Below are 26,806 nucleotides of genomic sequence, written 5' to 3'. Positions count from 1 at the left end.
TCTAATGGAATTTAAAAATTCATTCAAAGCAGAATTATTCTATGAAAATCAAATCAGGAACGAGGAAGATATATTTGAAAAGTGCTTCCTGAATGCAAAGGAATGAGACCAGAATATGGTTTTATTTTTGAACGTGGCCGCTAGAAAAATATTTGTTCAAATGTGTTGACTTTAAAAATACATTTTATTGATTTTCTTCTCATTACAAATGAGTACATGTTCATGACTCAAATATGAAGAAGAAAAGTTTTCAGTTTCTACTATCATATTTCATATATCCATTGAGTCTTTTTCCTATGCATGTAACTATTTGACTACAGGATCTTTGCACAGAATATATATATAAATATATATGTGTGTGTGTGTATATATACACACACACATGTAAACATGCACATACATATAAACATACATAACATGTTTGTGTTTCTTTTATAAAATTGAATAATAATTCACAGAAAATAAAGCCGAGATGAACAATTTCTATAGCAATAAAGAAAAATAAGACCTGGCTCATGTGGCAAAAGACCCATCTCAGTTCATGTCCTTCTTATCTCTAACTTTTTCAGGTCAAGGATAGTTTTATCAGAGGCTGCCTATCCCAGTGTCGCCACTCCAAAGTAGTGATACAGAATGGCTGGGCTCCTGGCTAAGCCCCACCCTTAAACCTGGAACCGCGGCCTTAAGTGAAAACACCTGACCCTGGTTTTCCACCCACATGTTGCTTTTTGGCCTGCCACGCCCCTATCCTGTGCCCATAAAAAAGACTTCAGCAGGCAGAGCAACACAAACAGGTGATGCAAATGGTTGGGGATGCGAGCGGCCGAGCATTAGGGATACAAGCTGCTGAACATTGCGGATACAAGTGACCGAGTGTTGGGGACTCAGGATAGAAGCGGCTAACTTCAGATGGTGTGGCTCCGGGGAAAGATCATCTTCTTTCCACACCATGGCCTTTCCCACTCCCATCCCACTGAGAGCCATTACCCAATAAAATCCTCCACATACACTACCCTACCGTTCAATACGTTCATGGGACCTAAGTTTTCTTGGACGCCGGACAAGAACCCAGGTGCCAAGAGGGCAGAGGCTTGAACGCTGCTGCGGACCATACAGAGCCTGCTCCCGCCAGAGAGGAGCGACCGGCCAGATTCAGCGTTTGTTACCTCCAGTTCTCGCAGTCTCTGGCTCTCGCGCTTCCTCTCGTGGGGAGTGGCTAGCGGCGGACTGACGGAAAGGAGCCACTCCAGTTTCCGCCCACAAAGGAGGCCGAGGGAACAATCCCATCTCATCTGGGGACCCGTCCGGCATGCAACAGATGGTTAGTTAACATGCGGACCTGTCGGATCTGCCTTTTTTTCAAGACCCTGCCATCTCTCTTTCCACCCGGTAAAAGGAATATTGGCTCTGTTTCCCTTTATGGAGGTCTAGCTGATCTGAAGTGGGGAAGGGATAAAAGGAACCCATTTCCACAGAGCAGAGGCTCTTCCTTCACCCGCACCCCACTGCCCTTCTGCCCTTTAAGTTGTTTTTCTGCTTTTCTAAGGCAGAGGGTTCTCTTCCTACCTCAGCACTCTGCTTACGATAGGAAAACGACAGAGGCGCAACCCTTGGTGGTTGGTAGCTGTAAATTTGCCAACGCCCATGGGACTTAATCTAAGTGAATCTCTGCGGCCCTTCAGATACCATTTTTTAATCTCAAACTAAATTCCAAGCTTCAGGTTGAGGTCCTGGAAAGGAAAATGAGATCTGAGGGATCCAAAGCCAGGTAACAGGCACAGCGTAAATGGGCGGGATCAATTCCTGCCAACGAAAACCCTGCTTCATGGAAGGAGGCCGTGCTCCATGGCATAGGTGAGGCTCAGGGAACTCAAAGGTTGTTGACAGCAGGGGAGATAAGTCATATGTGGATAAGAGTGGGTACTCCACCCCCTAGGCCCCCCTGCTTCGTGGGTGCAAGCCGCTTTGGAACCCATGGGTGGCATCTGCCAAGGTCACTGGGACTCAGAGATAAAGACAGAAAAGAAAAGGGGGGAACACCCTCTTTCTTTCTCCCTCACACCCCAAGTTTTTGCTGAAAGAACGAAGGGAATGAGGGATGCCTCAAATTCGCTGCCTTTCAGAATGGGCAACCAACAAACTTTATCATCTCCAGTTTATACTCAGAAACAGACCCTGGGTCTAGATAGTACTTTAGAGAATCTCCTGAAAGTGGCCACCTTGGTCTTTTAGATCTAAGAAAGAGGCAGAAGCTTTAATGACCATAGTGCAAGCCCATGAACCCCAGAATTCCTAACGTTCACCTGTTAACCACCACAGTTCTCTCTCTCAAAGTTTAACCGCTCCTATACAAGACTTAATTTTTTTCATCAGGGTGAGACAGCTTGGGGTACAATGTCGTTAGTACATTTCACTTCTTATTTCTGTAATCTTTGGCACTAAATTATTTCCTTGCATAGTACACATGTTTGACCCATGCATACTTAACCTTGTAAAGCTTGTTTTTTCTCTTGCCTGGAGGCCATCAAGGCTCTAAACAGGCAGGCAGCCAGAGCCTCGGACCATGGCTCCCTTTCGCCAGGGATCCTTAGGTAAATCTCTGGAAGGAATCTGATTGCCATTTTCCCCAAACAATGTCCCCTTTCAGCAGGAAGTAGCTAAGACCGGTCGTTGTCCATATTCTAACGGCAATTAGATGTGCCTCTTCAGAGGGGGGAGATGATGTAGAATGGCTGGGCTCCAGGCTCCCCATTAGACCCCACCGTTAAGCCAAGAACCATGACCCTAAGTGCAAACAGCTGACCCCATTTCTTTGCCCAAATGTTGCTTTTCTGGCCTGCCATGCCCCTATCCTGTGCCCATAAAAAGACTTCAACTGGCAGAGCAACACAGTGGCTGATGCAAGTAGTCAGTGCAAGGGGCTGGGGATGCAAGTGGCTGGGCGTCGGGGATCCAAGCTGCTGAATGTCAAGGATACAAGTGGCTGAGTGTTGAGACTATAGATAGATATGGCTAACTTCAGAGGTGTGGCTTAGGGAAAGATCATCTTCTTTCTGCACCATCCCCTTTCCAACTCCCATCCTGATGACAGCCATCACCCAATAAAATCCTCCACATACACTACCCTTCACTCCATTTGCATGACCTGAATTTTTCTGGACACTGGATAAGAACTCAGGTGCCGGGAGGACAGGGACTTGGACGCTGCAGGGCAGCACAGAGCCTGCTCCCACCAGAGGAGCGACTGGCTGGTTCCAGCCTTCATTCCCTCCACTTCCTGGACTTGCTTGCTTGCCTGCTTCCTCTTGCGGTGAGTGGCCAGAGGCCGACTGAGCGAAAGGAGCCACTCCAGTTTCTGCCCATGAAGGGGGTCAAGGGAACAGTCCCATCTCAGTACAAGGAAGGAGACCTTAGGATTCTTCACTCTTCAAGCCCACAATTTAAAAGTTGGTGCTGAGAGACAGAAAGGGAATTTATTCCAATAAGTGCAGTAGAGGCTTATTTCTTTTCCTTCTGTAGAAAAGGTAGAAGAGAAAGCTTTTGAGTTGTGGCTGCTTTGGTGCAGAGTGGGCAGAGCCAGAGGAGCTGTGAGAATCTCCCAAGTATCACTAGTTATCACCCGGGACTGTCACGCCAACAGGCAAGCCTGGATCCAGCCTCTGTTAACCCTCACTCCTAGCCTTGGTGTTTTCATAACTGTGGGGTCTCCAAGCTTAACAAGGCTCTCAGTGCTGACATGTCATTCTTCTCCATTCCCAAGTTATCTTTTGCTGCCAAAACTTACTGTAGCAATTTCAAATCCTATAGTTTTTTTATACTTCCAGCTATGTCTATAAAAACATGCTCACCCACGCTGGCCCACAGATATCTTATCCTCCTGCCTTGTTGTCATAAGGGAAGGGACATCCTTCTCAGATGTGTGTCTAATACCTGCATCTGTGCTGTGTGTGACATTTAATCCTCTGTATCTCCCACCCAACCCTTGACTGGCTTTTGTCTGTCCATATTTAAATATGCTTGAGATTTTCAGATCTTCATAAAAGTTTCTCTCTATTGCATGTCTTACTGTCCCCAAAGATCTGTTTTGAGAGTTATCTGCAATTGTTATCTTTACTTTCTCGCTGTTTTCTTGTACTTCTACTCATTGAAATCTGACTTTTACTCCTATCACTCCATAAAACTGTCCTTGCAAGGGTCATCCTACTTATAGCTCATGTTAAGGAACACTTCTAAGTCCTTAGGCAAGAAATCTCCTCTGGGCAGCATTTGACACTGTTGACAAGGTTCTCCTTATTGAAACACTTTTATCTTGGTGTCTGTGACACTGTGCTTTTTTAGTGTTTCTCCAACTTAATCAGATCAGATTGTTTCTTCTCAATTTCCTTTTTTTGTGGTTACTGTTTTCTTTCTGCCCAACCCTTAGATACTGGTGTTCTTAAGAGGGCTCCTTCTTTCTCACTCAACACGTTTTCTCTCAGGTGATCTATAACAACAAGCTATTTGCTGATGACTGCCATTTATTTGTTTAACAAGTATTTATTGAAATGGAAACAAATCATAAGAAGAATAAACAAATTCAGATGCTGGATCATTGAAAAGATCAATAATATAAGTCAGCTTCTTGTGAGTTTGACTACTTAAAAAGAAAGAATGAGAGTAAAAATATATAAAATTGAACGTAAGAAAGGAGATATTTTCACAGGTACAGAAAAAATTAAAATGTTCATAAAAACCCTACATCCAACTCCTATGGCAATACATCTAAAATCCTAGAAAAAGAGACTATTTCTTAACAAAACATAATTCACCAAATTGTACTCAAGAAGTAGGAAGTTTGAATAGATCAATTTTCAGTAAGAGTTTGGAAAAATTAGAGGAACCATTGGAAAAGGGACTGAGATGATAATATTCTTATTTACTAATTTAGTTTTTTGGCAAGGGAAAGGGGAGAATGAGGGCTAGTAGAAAGTGGGTTGTGGTCAATAAACTTAACAGAGGAAGTGGTCAGAGAAAGATGGCTGAGAGTTTCCCTGTTCAGCATGTAGACTTTTTTCTTAAAACTCCTGGTACCACCCTAAAGCAGGTGTCTATAAATTATGAACAAGTGGCCAAATCCAGCCCACCATCTTTTTTATAAAGGTTTTTTGATACACAGCAACACCCATTTGTTTAAGTGTCGTCTATGGCTGCTTTGGTGATACAATTTCAGAACCGAGTAGTTACAGCAGAGACCAGATCGTTCATAAGACCTAAAATATTTGCTATCTGGATCTCCACAGAAAAAGATTGCTGACTCCTGCCCTAGACCTCATCTCTGTCCGCTTCTATGTCTGGTGACATAGAAGGTTCTGTAGGACATTTTCGTCAGAGAATATACCTCCCATTCCTACAGAGGAAGAAGAAGGGTGGTTGCCTAACTCTGTCGGGGATGTGGGAAGGGGTGGACATTTAGGAGTTTAATTATTTCTTTTATATGCTTTTATATAGCACTCCCCCACAATCTTTGGCTGGACCTAGTGCCATTAGTTTGTTAGTTTTCCAAGGTCCTCAAGTTGGTGATGAATATGTGACTCCATGAGTGCTTTGGTTTGACTGTCCTCAGCTTTTGAGTCACTTTCCATTTCTTCCTTCAGTCTTTGTCTTCAGATATTGTAGCTTGGATTTAAGGAAGTTTCTTACTTTTGTTCAGCTGGGGTTTGTGTTTCTTGTTTCTGTTTCTCTTTCTGTTTGTTTACTTAAGGTGATATAATTATCTTAAAGTCCAAATGAAAGTATAAATTCCTAAGAAGAGAAAATAAGATAAACATCTCAGGACGTGGTAAGATCAAAGTGTGATTGGTATGAACTTAATGATATCGAATCCATTCAAAATGCATCACAGAAACAAAAGAATGACTATAGTAAAGTGTCTCAGTATATGAGATCATTTAATATATGATTTGATCAAGGCTTTTTGTTGCAGACAACAGAATTTACTCTAGCTAATTCAAATGAAGGGGATCTACTAGGATGGGTTAGGTAGCTTTCTAGATGAAAGAACCATGCTTGGATGTTATGCAGCCCAGAAGAGGGTTCACCATACATGAGACATTTCAAACGGAAGTAGCATTGCTGCTACTCTTATTGGTTGGGATTTATGATATAAGAACTTGAGAAATCCCCTCACAGCTACCCCAACAGAACAAAATATTTCTTTCTTTCTTTTTTCTTTTCTTTTTTTTTTCTTTTTTGAGACAGAGTCTTGCCCTGTCACCCAGGCTGGAGTGCAGTGGCGCAATCTTGGCTCACTGCAACTTCTGCCTCCCAGGTTCAAATGATTTTCCTGCCTCAGCCTCCTGAATAGCTGGGATTACAGGCACCTGCCACCACGCCCAGGTAATTTTTGTATTTTTAGTAGAGATGGGGTTTCACCATGTTGGCCAGGCTGGTCTTGAACTCCTGATCTCGTGATCCACCCACCTCGGCCTCCCAAAGTGCTACGATTACAGGTGTGAGCCACCGTCCCTAGTTCAAAATCTTGCTTGCCTGCTTGCTTGCTTGCTTGCTTGCTTGCTTTCTTTCTTTCTTTCTTTCTTTCTTTCTTTCTTTCTTTCTTTCTTTCTTTCTTTCTTTCTTTCTCTCTCTTTTCTTTCTTTCTTTCTCTCTCTTTCTTTTCTCCTTTCCTTTCCTTTCCTTTCCTTTCCTTTCCTTTCCTTTCCTTTCCTTTCCTTTCCTTCCCTTTCCTTCCCTTTCCTTCCCTTTCCTTCCCTTTCCTTCCCTTTCCTTCCCTTTCCTTCCCTTTCCTTCCCTTTCTTCTTTCTTTCTTTTCTTTCTTCTTTTTCGGAGTCTCGCTCTGTCACCCAGACTGGAGTGCAATGGCATGATCTTGGCTCACTGCAACCTCTGCCTCCTGGGTTCAAGTGATTCTCCTGCCTAAGCCTCCCGAGTAGCTGGGATTACAGGCACCCGCCATCATGCCTGGCAAATTTTTTTGTATTTTTGTAGAGATAAGGTTTTACCATGTTGGTCAGGCTGGTCTTGAACTCCTAACCTCAGGTGATCCACCCGCCTTGGCCTCCCAAAGTGCCGGGATTACAGGTGTGAGCCACCGTGCCCAGACAATTTCACTGTGCTTTCTAAGAGAATAAACATTTTTTTGTACAACTACTTATCATATTGACCTCTCTGCTGTAAGACTTGCTTGGGTGTGTCTGTTTGCTGGCATCCTCATCTCATACGTAACAATAGTACAACTGGATCTAAGAATGCGGGTTTTTTGCCTTTAGCCTCAGACTGTATAAGAAGGCAAACTAGAAGGGAGTGGCAGCTGAATGAGCCAGATCATAATATCTTCCGCAACGACCAAGGTAGCACGGCAGCACTTCTGAAAGAAAATAGCACTGGACTTCATCCCATGTGGGCAAAAAATCCAGACAAAAAAGGGGAAAAAGATAAGATACAATTAGAAAAACAATCTACATGTATTTGAGACTTAAATAGAGCCATCTTAGCAATATCATTCCTAGAAACAGATCTTAAATGATTTTTTGAAGAGACAAAGTCTAGAAACTATAGAAGGAAATATGTTTGACTATGTAAAAGTGAAAGTTTTGATTTTAAAAAAAGGATCCAAACTAGTGTCACTTAGACCTATTTGTAAGTTTGTAGAGCTGTCCAGTCTGTCTTGTCCTATCAACCCATTCCTAGGCAAGTACAGAAACTGAGAATAAGCATTTATAGACTTTTATAGATATTTGATATTGCTATGACATCCAAGTGTGTGATTTTGTCTTTTACAAAACAATGATTTGCTATAGATTGGAAATATTGTCCAGTCCTGGGCCTTTGCCACAGAGAATTTAAGAAACACTTCCATAAGGAAAGTATATATACATGGGTGAACTCTGGAACAAAGTTATTTGCAATATAGCTGACAAAGTATTAAACTCTATAGTATACAGAAAATATACAAGGTGACATGAAAAAATTTTAAAAAGTACCAAGAAATAAATGGATTCAGAGAAGAAATTCAAATGTTCAATAAAATCATATGTCATTTGAGCTCATGAATGGTTGACCGTATGTTTCCACTCTTTAGACTTATAACAATTGAAAAGAGCTATAATACATATTGCTAATGCAGATATAGGAAATTCCTCATACATTGCCAGTGGAACTATGAATTGTTATAGCCTTTTTAGGAAGCAATCTGGCAGCATCCATTAAAATAAAAATAAATTGAACATACTCTTTGACTCAGCAATACACTTCCTGTGAATTGATCCTATCAAAATAAAAACACTCCTAAGTAAGCACATCTCCTCAAACATGTTTATTGCAGCCCCCATTTGTAGTTGCAAAAATTTAGAAACAAAGTGAATGCCAGTAATAGGGGAATGGCTGAATAGATTGTGGTCCATTCACCCCAGGGAACCTTATGTGGCTATTAAAAAGAATGAATTAGAATTATACCAGTTACCTTGGCAGGATTTTTATGAGGTATCCTTGAGAGAGTAAAAGAAGATGCAGAAAATGTTTCCTATACTATCATTTATATGAAATCATAAATGACAAAACCCTGTACTTGTCTATCTTTTATCGGTATATATTGAAATAAAATTGTGAACATTGAGAAAAATAAGAAAAATAAATACTAGGTCATTAACATGGGTTATTGTGGGTGTGTCGGTGAAGATGTGGGTGAACCTGACAAGTGGAGAGAAGAAAAAATAGACAGTATTATAAATCACATCATGTATGATATGATTCAATTCATGTAAAAGTGTCCATTTTGTATATGTACATAAAACACTTTTTAAGACGATCTTTATAAAAGATCTACCAACTTGTAGAGATAGCCACAATAATACGACAATACAATAATATGCCAATAAAGAAAACAATCAAAAAAATCAAACGGAAAAAGGTTAATATGTTGGTAGAAAAATATTCAAAGGGCATATATTGCGATTCAATAAGAGATAGATATAAAATCACCAATTGCCATGTGAAAAATATTCAACCTGATTAAAAATCAAAGAAATGCAAGTGAAAATATGATCAGATGTATATATTATTACACATAATAATATGTAAATATTATTAAAATCAGTAACTTTGAGTTGTTAATGGTACTTTCAAGTATATTTCCAAAGAGAATGAAAATTAAAATAATAGTTCTGGGGGAAATATCTAAAAAATCAAACCAGGTGTTTGTCATTGATATTGATTCCTTTTGTAAAATTTTATTCTATCAATGTAAATACGTTAGTAGGAAGGAACTGTTTTTTCTGTGAAAAGAGAAATACTAAGGGGGGTCACTAAGCACATGAAATAACAGAATCTCTGTATTATTTACAGAGTGAAACACTTAGAACTGCCTAAATGTCCAACAGAAGGGAATTAGTTAAATAGAAGATTGTACAACCACATAAAATAGCTATTGTTATGAAAACGTGCTCAAAATGTGTTGTGATTAAAATGCAGGTGAAACAATCTTGTAAATATTTTGCTGCTTTTTTAGTAAAATATAGATTTCTATGAGAAAAAATTAGGCAAACACAAAAAAGTTAAAAGTAATTTTGGGGAGCATGATGGGATTATGAGTAACATTTTTTAGCCTCGTGTCTTTCTGTAGTTTCCAAGTTTTCTGCACTGAGCAATAGTTTTAATTAGAATGAAAAAAGATGTTATAAAAATGTTAAAAGGCTATAAAGATTACCATCTTCTGGAAGTGCACTCGGAAGGGAGATTAAGCAGGTAGGAGTTATGTGATGTATTCAGGAAGAGAACTGGCCACCGTGCTCTGTCACTCCCTCCACATCAGTTTGGCATATGAACTCTAACCTTTTGCTTTCAAAGCCGGAGATATAATCAAAGGTAGGTCATTAGTTAATTGCTTTGAGGTTATTTCCGAAGTCCCTAGTGGGCTCTTGTAAATGATTAGTAATATCATTATTACTTACACAATTGTGGGCAAGCCATTATTGCTTTCTCAGCACTGACTCAGGGTTTTATAAGCAAATGGCTCTCAACTTGGGGTTCCCTAACCTCGAGAGGTCCAAAATGATGGTAAGGTCTCTGAACTACTTTGTATACATAAAAAATGTCAAGAAATTATGCCTTTATCCTTATAGTCCTGTACAGGCTGACAAAGCCTTATTTTAATAGCTTTTTTTTTTGTCTTTTACTTTTAACATAATATGCAACTTTCATTTGATACATCGTGATAAATTGGTAATTAAAATAGTTTTTGATAAATATACATATATTGGAAACTTGGTTTATTACTAAATGAATACAAATTTGAGTTTTAGAGAAGTCTTTCAAACATGGAATTAATTTTTTTTCCTGACTCTAAGATTATCCTTGTATTTAATATTTAGGCCCAGCGACAATCCCTAAAATTTTATTTGTACTCCACTTACAGATATGAACTTGTTATGATATTTCTGAAGAAGAAGAGACTATCAGGAAGAGCTCTCCTGACTTAGCAACCATTCTCCATTTTCCAAAAGGGTAAACCAAGGCACAGAAAGATGGGCACAAGGTCATTGTTGCTGAAGGAAAGAGCTATTACCAAAACCTATATTTTATGTTTTCAAGTTTTTCATTTCTCCTTGGGTTCTAGGTTTTTTTCCAGGTAACTTATGCATGCAGAAGGTAACAAACACTTGTGCACACACACTGAAAATCAGAAAGAGAGTGAGAGAGTTGCTATAATGAGTACTTTTGTTTAGAGAAGAAAGACTGAGGCCTGGAGAAGTTAAGCAACATGCTTAAATCCACACAGCTAGTCAGAGGCAAAGCCAGGATTTGAACATGGGTAGTCTGAATCCAGGATCTTGGCCTTCACCCCTCTATAACATGACACTTGCATCCCTGAAAACAGAAAGTCAACCGGCAGCATTGTGAAAAGAGTTCTTTAATAAAATGGCTAATTCTGGCAACTGGGCCCAGAGAGGAGATGGAGAAACCCATTTAGTTTTACTTCCGTGACTGATACATATCTTAAAACTGAGTTTCTTGCTGGAAGATTTTTTAAATCTTAACTCTAAAGACTGAGGAACTTAAAACTAACCGAAAATTCTGGCCATTATTGATCATCAGGGATATGGGGATATTTTAAAGGAAGAACTTCTAGCCAATGTAACACCTGGATTAAATTAATAGCTTCTCAATCCAGCCAATAGGTGCTTCTAAACAACGCTGGCTGCTCTTCGTCTTTTCTGGAAGTGGCCAGAACAAAGAAAGGTTTTTCAGTGTTATTTCCCTTGCTATTTTCTCAATGTGCCATGATGCTTCTGTTGTGGGAAGTTTAGCATTTAATGGATAAATTTGACAGTCCAGATGAGCTCTTCTAGGTAGAAGCATAGATTTAAATTTTTAGATTCCAAGCAAAACTTTCAGTTAAAAAAAGGGAAAAAATGCTTTTCAAGGAGAAACTATGGTGGCTGCTTAGTGGCTATGTATAGGTTGGAGGGCTTAGTGTGGAAGGAGTGAAGAGAGCTTCCTTTTGTGTGATTTCCCTAAGTCATCAGTCAGACTAGCAGTACATCAATATTATAAGCATTTTTCTAAATGGAAGAAATGAATGAGTTCCCATGTGCAGCCACTCACAAACCTGCATCAGCTCAGCAAAACTTTCCTTCCAAGAGGCCCATAGCCTCTGGCCTATCTCCTCACGGAACAGAAAATGTGTGGAAAGGGCTTCATGCTGTGGTCACTGATTACAGAGTCAATTATCTTACTACAATTTTTTTTCACAGTAAGAAACCCTAACCACTTTCAATGAAAAAATGGTCTCTACTGCATTCTCCATAAATGTCCTTGACTCTTCTTGAGGGCATTTTTATGGCCCTCAGGTATACAGATTTGATAAAACATACCAGGTTCTCTGTACATGTTTGTTGAAATAAATTATTTTAAGACCTATTAAAATGGTGTGGGGAATACCTAACCCATAGGGTTGGGTTTTGTTTGTTTGTTTGTTTGTTTTGAGATGGAGTCTTGCTCTGTCACCCAGGCTGGAGTGCAGTGGTGCAATCTTGGCTCACTGCAACCTTCTGCCTTCCGGGTTCAAGCAATTCTCCTGCCTCAGCCTCCCGAGTAGCTGGGATTACAGGTGTGCACCACCATGCTAGGCTAATTTTTGTATTTTTAGTAGAGACGGGGTTTCACCACGTTGGCCAGGTTGGTCTCGAACTCCTGACCTCGTGATCCACCCACCTCGGCCTCCCAAAGTGCTGGGATTACAGATGTGAGCCACCACACCTGGCCACATAGGGTTGTTTTTAAGATTCAATGGCACACTATCTGTAAACTCCTGTTGCCTGGCTCAATAAATGGTAGTTATAAAAGAGTGCTAAGTTCCATAGGAAAAAAGAAATTGGTAAATGATGTGGGAGTCTAGAAATTAATGAATTTACTTCCAGCTTTGAGAATGAAGATGGGTGTAACACTTAAGGCTTTTCCTCAGAAGTAACATTTGAACTGAGCGTTAGGGAGGAAGAAGTGTATATTTCTTCCTCCACCATCTTTTTGTCTCTCTGGAGGGGAAGGTATACAGAATCGATTAAACCTTGGGCCATGGATGGCTCGCATTTCCTGGGGGATAGGGCCAAAGAAGTTAGGTCAAATGCATGATGTGGTGGTCTCTCTCCTTCCCTGTTTCCATATATAAATTTCTATTGATCTTGGCACTGTCCTCTCTTTTATCTCCAGCAATCCTATCACCAATAGTTGTGTAGGCTGAATGGATGATTCCCCTCAGAGGCTGCCATCTTGCTTGCTAGTCTCTTTCTCTCAAGGACCTTTGTATCCGGCTTACCTTAGCCTCATTTCAGAATGACTGTGGTAAGATACAACTTTGGTATTACAGCAGAGTAAAAGTCCATATTAGTTTTCTAGGGCTGCTATAACTTAACAAAATTCCACAGACAGGGTGGCTTATAAAACAGAAATTTATGTTCTCAGTTCTGAAGGCTAGATGTTTGAGATCAAGGTGTTGGCAGCCCTCCTGAGGGCTGTGAAGGAAGGATCTGTTCCAGGACCCTCTCCTTGGCTTGCAGATGGCCATCTTCTCCCTGGTTCTCTTCATGTAGCATTATCCCTCTGTCCGTGTCTGTGGCTAAGTTTTCCGAGAGAGCGAGGAGTTTATTAAGTATTAACTCACACAATCACGAGTCCTACAATAGGCTGTCTGCAAGCTGAGGAGCAAGGAAAGCCAGTCCAAATCCCAAAACTAAAGAACTTGGAGTCTGTTGTTGTTTGAGGGCAGTAAGCATCCAGCACAGGAGAAAGATGTAGGCTGGGAGGCTAGGCAAGTCTAGTCTTTTCACATTTTTCGGCCTGCTTTATATTCTAGCTGCGCTGGCAGCTGATGAGATGGTGCCCACCCAGATTAAGGATGGGTCTGACTTTCCCAGCACACTGACTCAAATGTTAATCTCCTTTGGCAACACCCTCACAGACACACCCAGGAACAATACTTTGTATCCTTCAATCCAATCAAGTTGACACTTGGTATTAACCATCACGGTCCATAACCAAGTCTTCCTTAAGGCTTGAATCTGCACCAGTGTTCCAATATTGTTTGCCACAAGGTCAAAATTAAGTGATGACTTTGAGTTCTAATCTGATCTGTCATTGTTCCCTTTGCATGTTCCCTGTTGAGCCTCTGTGATAAAGAAGTCATTTGAATATACCTGGTTCCCCGATCCAAGTGGCAGCTAACAGTCTTCACATACCCTTCCCTCAAAACCCTAATGTGAGCTTTAAAAGATGCATGATTTGAATGTGTGGAGATGGGAAATTACTGAGCCTGTAGAGTAAATGTCACATATGGGGCTTGGTCTAAAGTGAGCTTACTGGGGCACCAACCTTAAGGACAGAATTCAAAGGGATGCCAAAAAGCTCATTAATCAAGTTAAATAATATTTCAATGAAGTATTTAAAAAAGCAAACTAATAAAAAAATCTACGATAAAAAACATACCAAACTTTAAAAAGACAAGATCCATGACAGTCCTTCAAATATTTTTCGACAGGTGTCTAAAAACCTCTCAGAGCCTCCAAGCCTTCTAAGAGCCTCTATTTCTGGGTTGAAGTCTTGCCGTGGTGTCAAATGTCTCTTATAGGACGTGGTATTTAGATCTCTCACTACTCTTCCATAATTCATTCAACAAATTATTTGTTTAGTGTGTGTCTACTAAGTGCCATCCAGAATAGTAATTAAATTGTTGTCAAATTAATAAACAAGCAAATATCTAATTACAGTGTTTTTAAAAAGACACCTACAGAGGCTGTCTAGTCTAGTAGAAAGAAGAAGTATTGACAAAGTGGTAGGTGTCAGAAGGGCTTGGATTGGATGGTAAAGGATTCTTAAAATAGGTTTTTTATTTATTAAGTCAACAAATAATTATGTAGTATCTACTAGTGCAGAGCATTGTACATATATCAGTTAAGCATTTCAAAATGCTAGTAGGCAAAATGGTCTAGAGACTCAAAGTGTAAATTGTCAGTATTTTTCAAGAGATTAATTTCATGGAGGAAGGCCTCTTTGGTGAATTACCCTAAGAGGCAATATTTACTGGATACATGTCATTGCATTCCTCTAGCTGTTATTCCTCTAGCAGCAATACCTAGAGGAGTAGGCAGAGATAGTGGAAGAGGGCATTTCTTCTTTATTAGTCATGACAAATGAGACATATAAACCAAATTGGCCAAAAGTGGAAACTAAGTACAGTGATGAATATTTTAGTGAAGAAGATGCATATTTGGTTGCAAAATTTCAAGTCTGCTAAGCCTGTATGAAAACTACAATGAGCTATCAGTTAATCTCTAATGTTTAAAGCTCTAGGGAGAGAAGCAAGCTGCATCCCTTGGTCATAAAACCAAATGACCACTTTCAACCCTCAAAAGGCAGTATTTAGCCGATGATGCTTTAAGTAATTTTCTGGAGTTACGGAGTAAATGCTGCAACAAGAGGTAGCTTCAAGTTTCCTGTTTGTGGGGAGGGGATGATAGGGGAAAAAACAAAATTGGCCTCCTTTCTAGGAAAAGAGGATGAAAAAGATGGGATAAGAAAGACAAATAGGCTTACCCAGACAATGGGCAGGAAATCGGGTGTAGCAAATGGCTTTATAAAGAGACAGCACAGAGCAGTAGTGGGTGTGGACCTATCTAACTGAAATGACAATTCAACTAACACTGATGGAACACCTACAATGTATAAGAAACCATCCTAGAATGCCCTGGGGGGATTCATGGTCCCTGCCCCTGAGGTACTGATAATAAATAGGAAAGAGAATGACATTTGTGAATTATTTTAATATAAAATGAACTCTGGAATATACTACTATAAATATATAAAAGATCATATGTGTACTGCAATAATAAAACACGCATATGTATGTATGTGTATGTGTGTATATATTTTGTATATATATGTACATATACATACATGTTATGCATATATAACATGTTATACATTATACACAACATGTATGTTTATATATATATGTATATCTTATATAGAGAGAATGTATAGAAAACATTCAAGTACTGTTAAATATCCATCTGAAAGCCTTGCACTCATTCTCCTCCTAATCCGGAAACTATGATATTGTTTAAAGCTAGTGTTCGGCACAAAATCAACACAATGCAAGGAAATAAATGACATAGTCAAGAAGCACTTGCTGTGACTTATCCAATGTGAGTCTACAGGGCAGCACTGTGTCCACCCCCATTTCTCATAGGGATTCTGTGAAATAGATCACTTACAGGGCAGAAAACAGTGAGAGAGCCCCGATTCACTCCATCATTGTAAGCCCAAGACATAGGTTCTGTTGGGCCACAGCCTCACTGGTCACCTGGCCTTCTGTTTGGAAGAATCTCAGAACAGCTGACTATAGTGCTTGATGGAGACCAGGCCCCAGGCCAGCCACCCCGTGGCTCTGGATTTCTGATTGCAGCCTCTTATAAGTCAGCTCAGCAGCATGAGTACTATGGGTTGATTCCCTTAATCACTGATGTGGACAAGATGGTTTGGCCTTATGCCAAGGTTCTTGGCTCTCTGGCTCCTGTTCTGAAAAACATCCATCTTCTGCAGTGACACTGACAGGAGAAATGAACTGCCCTCTATGTCCTTAAACTCTCTACTTTGTCAAAACAACAAACACAGCTCAATACACCGGGGGCTTATCTTTTAACCTTTGCTGGTATGTTAGGCTTTAACATTACTGACCTGGGGCTCTGCGCCCAGGCAAATGGACAGATCTATTCCTGAGATGCTGTTTGCCCTCCAGTGTCAATATTGGCAAAAGGGAGGGGGGATCAATGGCAGTCTAGCTGGTTAGATTAGTCTTTGCAGGAAAGAGACTCAAAGACCGTGTTAACACTGGTTTGACTGATTTTTAACCTCATGGGTGAATCAATTCAGTTTAAAAGAATGGAGCCCATAGGACGTGGAAACGCAGCCACAGAACGCCCCCTGAGTCACATCACCAGCAAGGAAACACACATGGACATTTGAGGGCCACCCATGGGTTTATGTGAGAGCATCACTTGTGATGCTACACACCATGAAAAGAGAATACTACACATTCACGGTCCTGCTTGAGAGTCCTGTGTCTCGGACAGTCCCAGATTACTTTCTTTTTTTTTTTTTTTTTTTTGAGATGGAGTCTCGCTCTGTCGCCCAGGCTGGAGTGCAGTGGCCAGATCTCAGCTCACTGCAAGCTCCACCTCCCGGGTTTACGCATTCTCCTGCCTCAGCCTCCCGAGTAGCTGGGACTACAGGCACCCGCCACCTCGCCCGGCTAGTTTTTTGTATTTTTTAGTAGAGACGGGGTTTCACCGTGTTAGCCAGGATGCTCTTGATCTCCTGACCTCGTGATCCACCCGTCTCGGCCTCCCAAAGTACTGGGCTTGAGCCACCGCGCCCGGCCCCAGATTACTTTCATATTATTCTGGGAACCAGCAGAATTCCTAAGAATAGCCAACTGTGACCAGCATGCTGCCAAATTATTTCTATTTTCCCAGCGGTTGCTCTCCAATAAATGCTGATTTGCTAACCAAATGGATTATTTTTTGTTGGCATCAAAGAAATAATAACCAAGGGTCCCCTGGGTTATTTCTTGTTGTTTCTTTTCACTCTTCCACAACCACCCCTGCCACCTTAAGAAAGTTTATTGAATAAGGAACAAAGTCAGTTATTGTACTTTTTTTTTTTTTTTGAGACGGAGTTTTCGCTCTCGCCCAGGCTGGAGCGCAGTGGCGCGATCTTGGTTCACTGCAACTCCACCTCCCAGGTTCTAGCGATTCTCCTGCCTCAGCCTCCTGACTAGCTGGGATTACAGGCATGTATCACCATGCCTGGCTAATTTTTTGTTTTGTATTTTTAGTAGAGATGGGGTTTTACCATGTTGACCAGGCTGGTCTTGGACTTCTGACCTCAGGTGATCCACCCACTTTGGCCTCCCAAAGTGCTGGGATTGCAGGCATGAGCCACTGCGTCTGGCCCAGTCATTGCAATTTACAATTACAATACTTGTACTACACAATTAATAGTATGATGTTCACTGTATAAATAACATGTATGATGTTCACTGGTAGTAGATATTCACTGTATGAATAACATGTGTGATGCTCACTGAGCCACTGGGGTGTGTGACTTCAAGTAGCACTCCTCCCAGGGTTAAGGAACTAGGTTGGGAAGGCACAGGGAAAAACCACTCTTGCTTTTTAAAGATGCTTGCCAGAGTTTCTAAAAGCAATAGTAATATTGGAGAGACTGAAGCAGTGAGTTGGCATGATGTAGAACTGAAAACTAACCCATATAAGGAACAGTTGGAGATATTCATGACATGGTAACCCTCTCTGGTCAAAGGATGACTATCTGAAGGAGGAGTTAAATTAGTGCTATGTTATTCCAGGTGGTAAAACCAGGACAAATATTTGAAAGTTACTAGGAAACAGATTTTATTTAGTCTCCTAAAAAGAGCTTTTCAGCAAACTGAACTCTGTATTTTTACATTTTTTATTTATTAATTTATTTTTTAGGTTCTTCCTCTGTCACCCAGGCTGAAGTGCAATGCTACTATTATAGCTCACTGAAGCCTTGAACTCCTGGCCTCAAGCAATCCTCCTGTCATGGCCTCTCAAATTGCTAGGATTACAGGTATGAGCCACTGTGCCTGGCTTGAACTGTTTTTTAGAAAGATCACACTCCCTTATAAAAGCAGAGAGTTTCCCATCGTTGGAAATACTCAAAGCAAGACCAAGTGACAAGAGATGTTGCGTTGGGTGGAAGGTCGCCTGGTGTGGCCTTGAATGTAGTCCCGGCACTTCAGATCCTTTGATTCTGTGAAGAAAGGGGACCTATGCTCTTCTCCACTAGATCTTCAGTTTCCCTGGAATTCGTCCAGGATCTATGGTATTGTAGCAGTCAGATATGGCTAGCTCCCAGGAATTTCTCTTATCTTGATAACTCCTTTAGGTCAGGAGATGGATACTAATAAACTCATGCAGGAAATTAAAATTGTCCTCCTTTAATGCTATTTGAAGTCAAACCTTTGGAGCATTCTTTCTTCCCCATGCTTTCCTCCCATTCTTTATTTAAAAGAATTGTGTGAGGAGCTGTCTTCCTCTGTAATTATCCCTGTCACGGCTGCTCAGGATGGTTTTACTAACTGGCAAGCAAATCTCCCAGAGAAAATGGATGATGGGCAGTTCTAAAGGGGAACATGGAGACTTTTCGTCTTGGAGCTCCTGTGATGGCAGCTTCTAGTCAAGATCCTCAGACAGGGGCTGACACTGCCTATAATGTCACCCCAAGATGAGAAGCTACTCACTCAAAGGGAATCCTCTGAACATGAGCTCCATGGCACCCCTTCCCACTTCAAAGTGTTGATTAGCTTGAGAGTGAGAGGTTCCTGCTGGATTAAGGCTTCACTTATTGTTAATTGATGACTTTAAGAAGTACCAGTCAGTTTTGCTAGATCAACAGTCAGCTTGGTTACCGGAAGTACTTCCATAGGTCCTGATAGCGTAGAATTCTTAGTGGCCAAGGTTGAGGCTCCCCGCAGGGTGTGCAGAGCTTGTAGTGAGTTTAATTTGAGAGGGAAAGTGATTTTCATCATAGTTATAAAAAACACAGGGGAGTTCAAAAGGAATGTCTGTGCCAGTCTACAATGATGCACATTGAGACAGTAAGTCAGATGTCATGCTTTTAGGAGACTGTGTCCTCATGGCATCCAATCTGAATGCGAAGCAACAAAACAAAACAAAACAAAACAAACAAACAAAAAAAAACGAAAAACAAAATCACGTCATTCACTACTCTTCAGCATGCCTTTTATTTTTGCCATTGCAAGCGCAGCTATAAAAATGGACTCGGGATCCAGGAATTAGGTGATAGGAAATCCAGGACTACTTGATCCTTCACATAAGCAGGATAATTTTGTACTCTGAGCAACATTTTATCCCTTTAGGGTTGCCATGCACTTCAAACCATTCAATATCAGATTCCACCCTATCATGTATCATCTGTGTAATATATCGTTTTGTGTTTCTTCACATAGTGAACCTCAGTAACTAAGGACTATTTTCATAGGGGAAAAAGCCAATTATCTAATTTGATTCCATTTGTGTTCAAGTTACCTGGAAATGACTATTGGCCACTGAACTCTAGAATGTAATTGTAAACTGAATAGTGTATGTGGCTCATATAAATTTGGTAAAACAAAATCTGATGACACTGGAGGTTAGATTAAACACAAAGCCCAAAGCTTAGGCCCTGTTCCACACATGCAGGGATGATTGATGGAAGCAATGGTTCTGTGCAACTGGGGTCAGTTCTCTCCTCTGCAACCTTCCCTCACTTCTGGAATAACCTCAACCTGTGGCTCAACTTAGCTTTCCAAGACATCATCATCACAACCTGTCTGTACAGTTGCTTTAATTTAATTTAAGCAACATTCATTCAGTACCTGTTATGTGTCAGACTCCAGCTAAGAATACAATGATCAGGAAACCATCTGGGGGCGCTATGGGTATAAATAGCTATAACGTGAGATATGATGTGATAGAAAGTAGAAGCTATGGGGGGAACAAAGGAGGAAATAGTGAATTAGGAACAGTGGGGGTCAGTGAAAGTTATTAGGGGAGTTAAACACTGGTTCATGTGGAAGAAGCATTTCATAGGCTTAAAAAAACATGGTCATTCATAGGTTGAAACCTTATCTTGGAATTTCAGCTTTTCAATCTGTAACTGTATGTATTATTCAGGACTCTTGGGGGTTAATGGCAGAAAACTGACTCAAATTGGTATAAGCTAGAAAAAAAGATAGTTGACTGGCATCACAAAAAGTGCAAGATACGGATTTTCAGGTATGACTGGATCCACAGTCTCATTAGTTGGATTTTTGGTTTTCCTCCTATTGTTTGAATTTCCTATATACTTTTTAATATTAATCCCTTATCAGATGTATGGTTTGAAACTATTTTCACCTTTCAAAGGTTGTCTCTTCGCTCTGTATTGTTTGATGGAATCCCACTTAGCTATTTTTGCTTTTGTTGCCTGTGCTTTTGGGATCATATTCAAAAAATCATTGCCGTCCGGGCATGGTGATTCACACCTGTAATCCAGTGCTTTGGGAGGCTGGAGCGGGTGAATCATTTGAGGTCAGGAGTTTGAGACCAGCCTGGTCAACATGGTGAAACCGTGTCTCTACTAAAAATACAAAAATTAGCCAAGTGAGGTGGCACATGCTTGTAATCCCAGCTACTTGAGAGGCTGAGGTGAGAGGATTGTTTTACCCCGGGGAGGCAGAGGTTGCCCTGTGATGTGAGCCGTGATCATGCTACTGCACTCCAGCCTGTGTGACAGAGCAAGACTCTGTGTCCAAAAAAAAAAAAAAAAAAAAAAAAAAAAAAAAAAAAAATCATTACCTAGGCCTAGGCCAGTGTCATAGAGCTTTCTCCCTGTTTTCTTTCAGTAGGTGTACAGTGTCAGGTCTTATGTTTAAGTCTATAACTCATTTTGAGTTGACTTTTGTATACAGTGTAAGATAAGGATCTAGTTTCATTCATCTGCATGTGGATATCCAATTTTCCTTTATGTGCCCATTAGGGCTTGGACTCCCTTCATTTTCCAGCTCTACTCTTTCTTATTGGCTTTATACAGGGAGGCCCTTCATACACGACAGTAAGGAGACCCCCAGTAGCTGCTGGTTTATAGTCTATCTTCTCAGCTACCTTTGTGGAAAGAGTACCTCTTGCCCCACAGTTACATAAAAAAAGTTCTGGAACAGTGTCTGTTAGGTTTGGCTGGTTTAAGCGCCCCTCATGCCTATGTTGATCACTGTGTCCAGGGAGATGGACTGCTCTCTTTGGCAGGTCTAGACTGTGTGTCCACTGCAACCACATAGACTGAGGGGGGAAGGGGTGTTCCTTAAAGAAAATTCAAGTGTGGAATGAAGGAAGAATGCCAAGAAAAACCAACAGATGTCCACAGTTTCTTTTTCCAATTCTACTAGAAGATTCTCTCCAGTTTTCCCAATGCCCTTAGTGTAGGGTTGTCTGTCAGAAACAGCAAATAAAAACACAGAGCATATGGATACATTTGCATTTCTGATCATGAATCATGTTTTGGTATAAGTATATCCCATAATTGTTGTTTATATGAAAGTCAAATTTAACCAGGCGTCTTATATTTTCTCTGGCAACCCTTTAGTACCTCACAGAAGAAACTGTTGGAAATACTAGTGCCTAAAAAGATGTTAATAGCTTAAAATATTCTCTCAGTGTGAGAGAATATGGTGTTGTTCTTAACAGGGTCTGAAATTTTCATTGAAGCAGTCATTATCAACTTTGCCTGTATATTGAAGTCTTCCAAAGAGCTTTAAAAATATCAGTAATTGGCCAGGCAATGTGGCTCACGCTTGTGATCCCAGCACTTTGGGAGGCTGAGGTGGGCAGATCATGAGGTCAGGAGTTTGAGACCAGCCTGACCAACATGGTGAAGCCCCATCTCTACTAAAAATACAAAAATTAGCCAGGTATGGTGGCATGTGCCTGTAATCCCAGCTACTTGGGAGGCTGAAGCAGGAGAATCGCTTGAACCCAGGAGGTGGAGGTTGCAGTAAGCTGAGATTGCGCCACTGCACTCCAGCCTGGGTGATAGAGCAAGATTCCATCTCAAAAAAAAAAATCAACAATTGGTTCCCACCCTAACTATACTGAATCAGAATATCTGAAGCTGGAGTTTAGAATTTTTTAAGATTCGCTAGGAGATAATAGTACATGGCCAGGATTGAAAAGCACAGCACAAAATATTAATTCTTTGAAGGCATTTTTTCATTAGAAAACAAAGAAAAGGGGGTCTGGAAAGCCTTTCCCAGTTTCTAAGATCACACAAGTAGCCAGTTCTCTATTCTGCCTTCTACAAGATGGTTTCTGGTTTACACAATACACTGCTAAATTTGATAAAAAGTCACTCCTGGAATGATGCTTTCAATGTAGGTGGCAAACATAGGCTGTGTCATTTTTACGAACGAGTGACGATAGTCATTCCTGAAAGAAAAAAGGATGTGGGAGGGTTCATTGTTATGTTGCCTAAATTTACAAAAGGAATCTTTTATTTCCCTGCATGTGTTAGCTACATAGTTTTAGCACTTTTGACTAAGCCTTTTAATAATGAGAGATTTGCAAATTATTTGTAGACTGTGCTTAGAAAGGCCTTAATAAATAACATCTTCAGTTGACATAGCTTAGATCGGTTTTGAGATGGTCACTATGTGTTGACTCTGTGTCTCCTTCTTTCTGCTTCTCTGCTCTCCTTATTCTCTTAGATCATGCTAGGTATGTGACTGTGGCTTCTGATTGGCGTTAACTACATTTGCATATGTTGGTTGTCTCCAGTTATACACACTGGGTCTCAAATTCTAGTCCAGACATGAGCTATATCAGAATCATATATCAGAATCATCTGGAAAACCTAACGCATGCAGACACACGTACACACACACAAACACACACACACACACACTCCATCCTCAGTAATTTGAGTCATTTGATGCAGCTGGTCTGGGGTAGAGTCCATGGAGATTATTGAAAATATCACTCTATTGAAAAAAAATGTGATTCTACTGCACATTCAGCTTTGAGAATCACTAGGCTAATTTATAACATTCAGCAATTTGTTGGGTAAGGTTGATGATAATGAAAGTTACCATTTATTGAGGGCGTATGATGCACAAAGCACTGTGAGAGGATCTTTACAACATATATCATCTCTTTCAGGCCTCCACGTGCCCAATGAGATTTTATTTCCATTTCATGAATGGAAAAACTGAGCAACTGAGTATTGTGGAGGTCATGAAGCTTATATGTGATAAAGCTGGATTCACATCCACATTCCTTGACATGTCTCCAGTTCCTGTGCTACTGTATATGGTATTTTATGGTTCTTCTGGCCACATGGGGCCTGAGTGCAGGGGGTCACATATCTGAGGGCTTTGTTTTTTTTCCTGGACAGGCTGTTCAGCTCGTCTATTTATTGGGTTCTCCCATCTGACTCATGTACATCCTGCCAGGCAGAACAGCCTATAAACTATGTGAAGGAAGGTTTGATGTCTTACTGTGACTCCTAGAACCAATTACAGTGACCTGTCCTCTGAAGAGAGTGATGAAATGTTCCTTCATGATGGTAGTCAGGAGTCCCTGACTTCTGAAGAGATGAAACTAAGTCCAGCTTTCCAAGCTTCTTTCTTGTGTCTTCCTGGAGAGCTGAACTCTTTTGGGTAAGAGACAGCGCTTGTAACATCCATCTGAGCTCCTCCAATGGCTCATTTCTCTCTAAGGTAGTGGAGTTTCTTGTTGATAACTGTCTTAATTTGTTCAGGCTTCTATAACAAAATACCATAAATTGAGTGGTATATAAATGACAGAAATTTATTCCTCACAATTATAAAGGCTGGAAAGTCCAAGACCAAGATGCTGGCAAATTCAGCGTCTGGTGAAGGCCTGCATCCTTGTTCATAGATGACACCTTCTTACTGTGTCCCCACGTGGTAGAAGAGGCTAATGAAGTCCCACGGGAGTATAAGGGCACTAATTCCATTATGAGAGCTCCACCTTCATCACCTAATGGCCCACCAAACACCCTACCCCATAATACCATCACCTTGGGAATTAGAATGTCAACATATGAATTTTGAGAAGTGGATGGGGGCAGGGGCACAAACATTCATAACACAGCAATAATTCACCCAGAAGAGTAAAACACTGTCACATATGAAGAACAAATTAAGATAATGCAATAAACAGGACCCTTTTGTAAGGAGAAAACTTTTGATCAGCTCACTGAGCTTCCTGTGTTGGTCTATGTAAACACCAGTCCCAAGAAAGGCTCAGTAAACGGATCGGTGTGGGGTCGAGATATTTCCTTAATAGAAAAAAAGTATTCTGAAATCTCCAAAAAGTTAATGATTTCTGCAACTGGGGTTTTCTGCACTATTGTGCTCACTATTAGCACAGCTCTGTATAAATACTGTAATAGTTTCATAATGTGCTTCCAGCTGCCTGCTACCCAGAGTGGCTGGTTATTCAAAACAAATCTTTGATAAATATGATATTTTTTGTTCCATTCCTCATTTCTTCCTGCTGATTGCTCACACTAAGTGGCCACAAGAGCTTGTTTTCTTCCCCTTTCTTTTTCCCATGCTAAACAAAGAATGAAGACATATTAATGTGCATAAGAGAGGTGGGCCACAGAGATGTCCTCAGCAATCCAAAACCAGGGGCATTCCATATGTCTGAGGGCTCAGAGGCTCAGGGGTCGATGATCAACCCTTCAGCTGTTAACATTGAGGTCAATGTTTCCAACCCTGTCTCTGGTGGTGGTAACCTAGAAGCCAGTTTCTCTCATCAGCAGTCAATGAGAATGATTTACTAGTGCTATTGCAGTTCCCAGGGGAACAATTCTCATGGCTCAGTTGGCTGTCAAGATTTATCTTGTAGCCATCATCTAGTTAGAGTCTCTGAGCCAAGTCAACCAGTGGAAACTCAGCTAATTTTTCTGTCATTCAAATCTCAAAACTGCAGCTTCAAGGGATCATCTCATCCTGTGGTTTTCACCCTGTGCTTCAGGGATATCTTGGGTCACCAGAAGTACTTCAGGGGCTAATGCAGAATGAGGGGTCACAGAGTGGATTGGGATCCAGGTAGCCCACTACTGCTTCAACTGGAGCTGCTGTGCTTTCCTACGCTTTTTATATTTAGGCTGCATATACAATTTTGCTTAATCTAAAAGAGAATATTTATTTTGATTTTTGGTCTGGGTTATCCTGTCCCAACAGCATCCCAATTGCTGTTCCAGGCATTACCTCTTCCCCTGCTATATGCTGTCTTGGTGGGACTGGAAACTTAGGTGTTTATTCTGCAGTGGGAGATCAAAGGGGTCTCTGGGGCACCATCCTAGATTTTCCTGCTTTCTGACGTGGTACATCCAGTGAAAAGGCCGCCTACCCCAAGCTTGGCCAATCATACGCTGGAACTTTGAAGAGTGAACAAAGAACGCAAAGGTAAAAGTAATGGTCAGGATTTATCTTCCCCAGTCAATGCTCACTTTTGCTCTATAATGCTTCTTTTTCTGTAGTCGATACTGCCAAGCTCCTTGCAGTGTCTTGCTTTGTTCCTTATTATTTCTTAAACTTGGTTCCTTAGCTTTTGAATCAATTCATTACATTGGATATCCATATGAAATGAACTACTTTTTTCTCACAACCAAGACACCCTAACTTATACAAAAACTCTTATTTTGTTGGAGAAGAAATTGAGGCTAAAACAGGATGTATACCCTGCTTAAAAATCCCTCATACTAAATAAGAACTAAGACTAGAACTCAAATCCAGTTTCCAGGCTAGGCTCTTTCTTTTGCACTGGAGGAAAACTCGAATGCCTATAGTGGTCAGAGAGGCAACAAAATGAGCTACTTGTTTCCATTTTTTTGTTAAATTACATGGACTTCTCAATTTTTTATTTGCATGATTTTGGTTGGAAAAAAGAGCACAGAAAAATATTCATTTACTATAAAAAAAGTGCAAAAATAATAGTAATTGGCAGCCGATACTTTGCTTCAGTATTAAGTACACAATATGGAGTGGTGGAGACTGTGGAAAACCGGGGAACAGTTTTTATCTAAAAGTAATTGGCACTGTTCAGCTCCAGCTTGTTATTGTCTTGAAATAGCTTGGTCCCGTTGTTGCCAGAAATAGCTATTACCTCGTGTGTTTTTTTAGATAAGTGAGGCATGTAAATTTATATCAAAATAATTCTGTTTTTTTAGCGGTGGCTCAAATTGTTTAAAACTACTTTGAAGCCCAAGGAACATGTCTCTGGGTTGTCACTTCTCTCTTACCTCATGCTCATTCTTTCTTTTTTCCCTAACTTTATATTCCTGCCTCCTATGTTATGCTGTGACTGTCTCATTCCAAACCTGAAAAACTTCTAGAAACAAATTGTATATTGAGTCCTGAGATATTCTCCAACAGAAAGAAAAATGCAAGCTTGATTTATTTTCAGTTTGGCTGTCCTTATATTTTTAGCTAAAGTTCAGGGTGAAGGAAAAGGTTTAATTAGAGGAGTCATTAATTAGAGTGTTTAGTTTTCCTATAGGGATAAAGTGGGTATCTGTGGAACAATTATGTCACATAGATCATTATCTGGAAAGGTCAGACATGAAGAAATATTGATTTCAGGAGTTTAGGATGATTACCCTACAACACTGTATGGAAAAAGTCACTGTGATGTGTGTATGACCAAAT

Source organism: Rhinopithecus roxellana, chromosome 19 (genome assembly GCF_007565055.1).
Source record: "Rhinopithecus roxellana isolate Shanxi Qingling chromosome 19, ASM756505v1, whole genome shotgun sequence".
Classification (NCBI taxonomy): Eukaryota; Metazoa; Chordata; class Mammalia; order Primates; family Cercopithecidae; genus Rhinopithecus; species Rhinopithecus roxellana.
Note: the sequence above shows the minus strand (reverse complement) of the source record.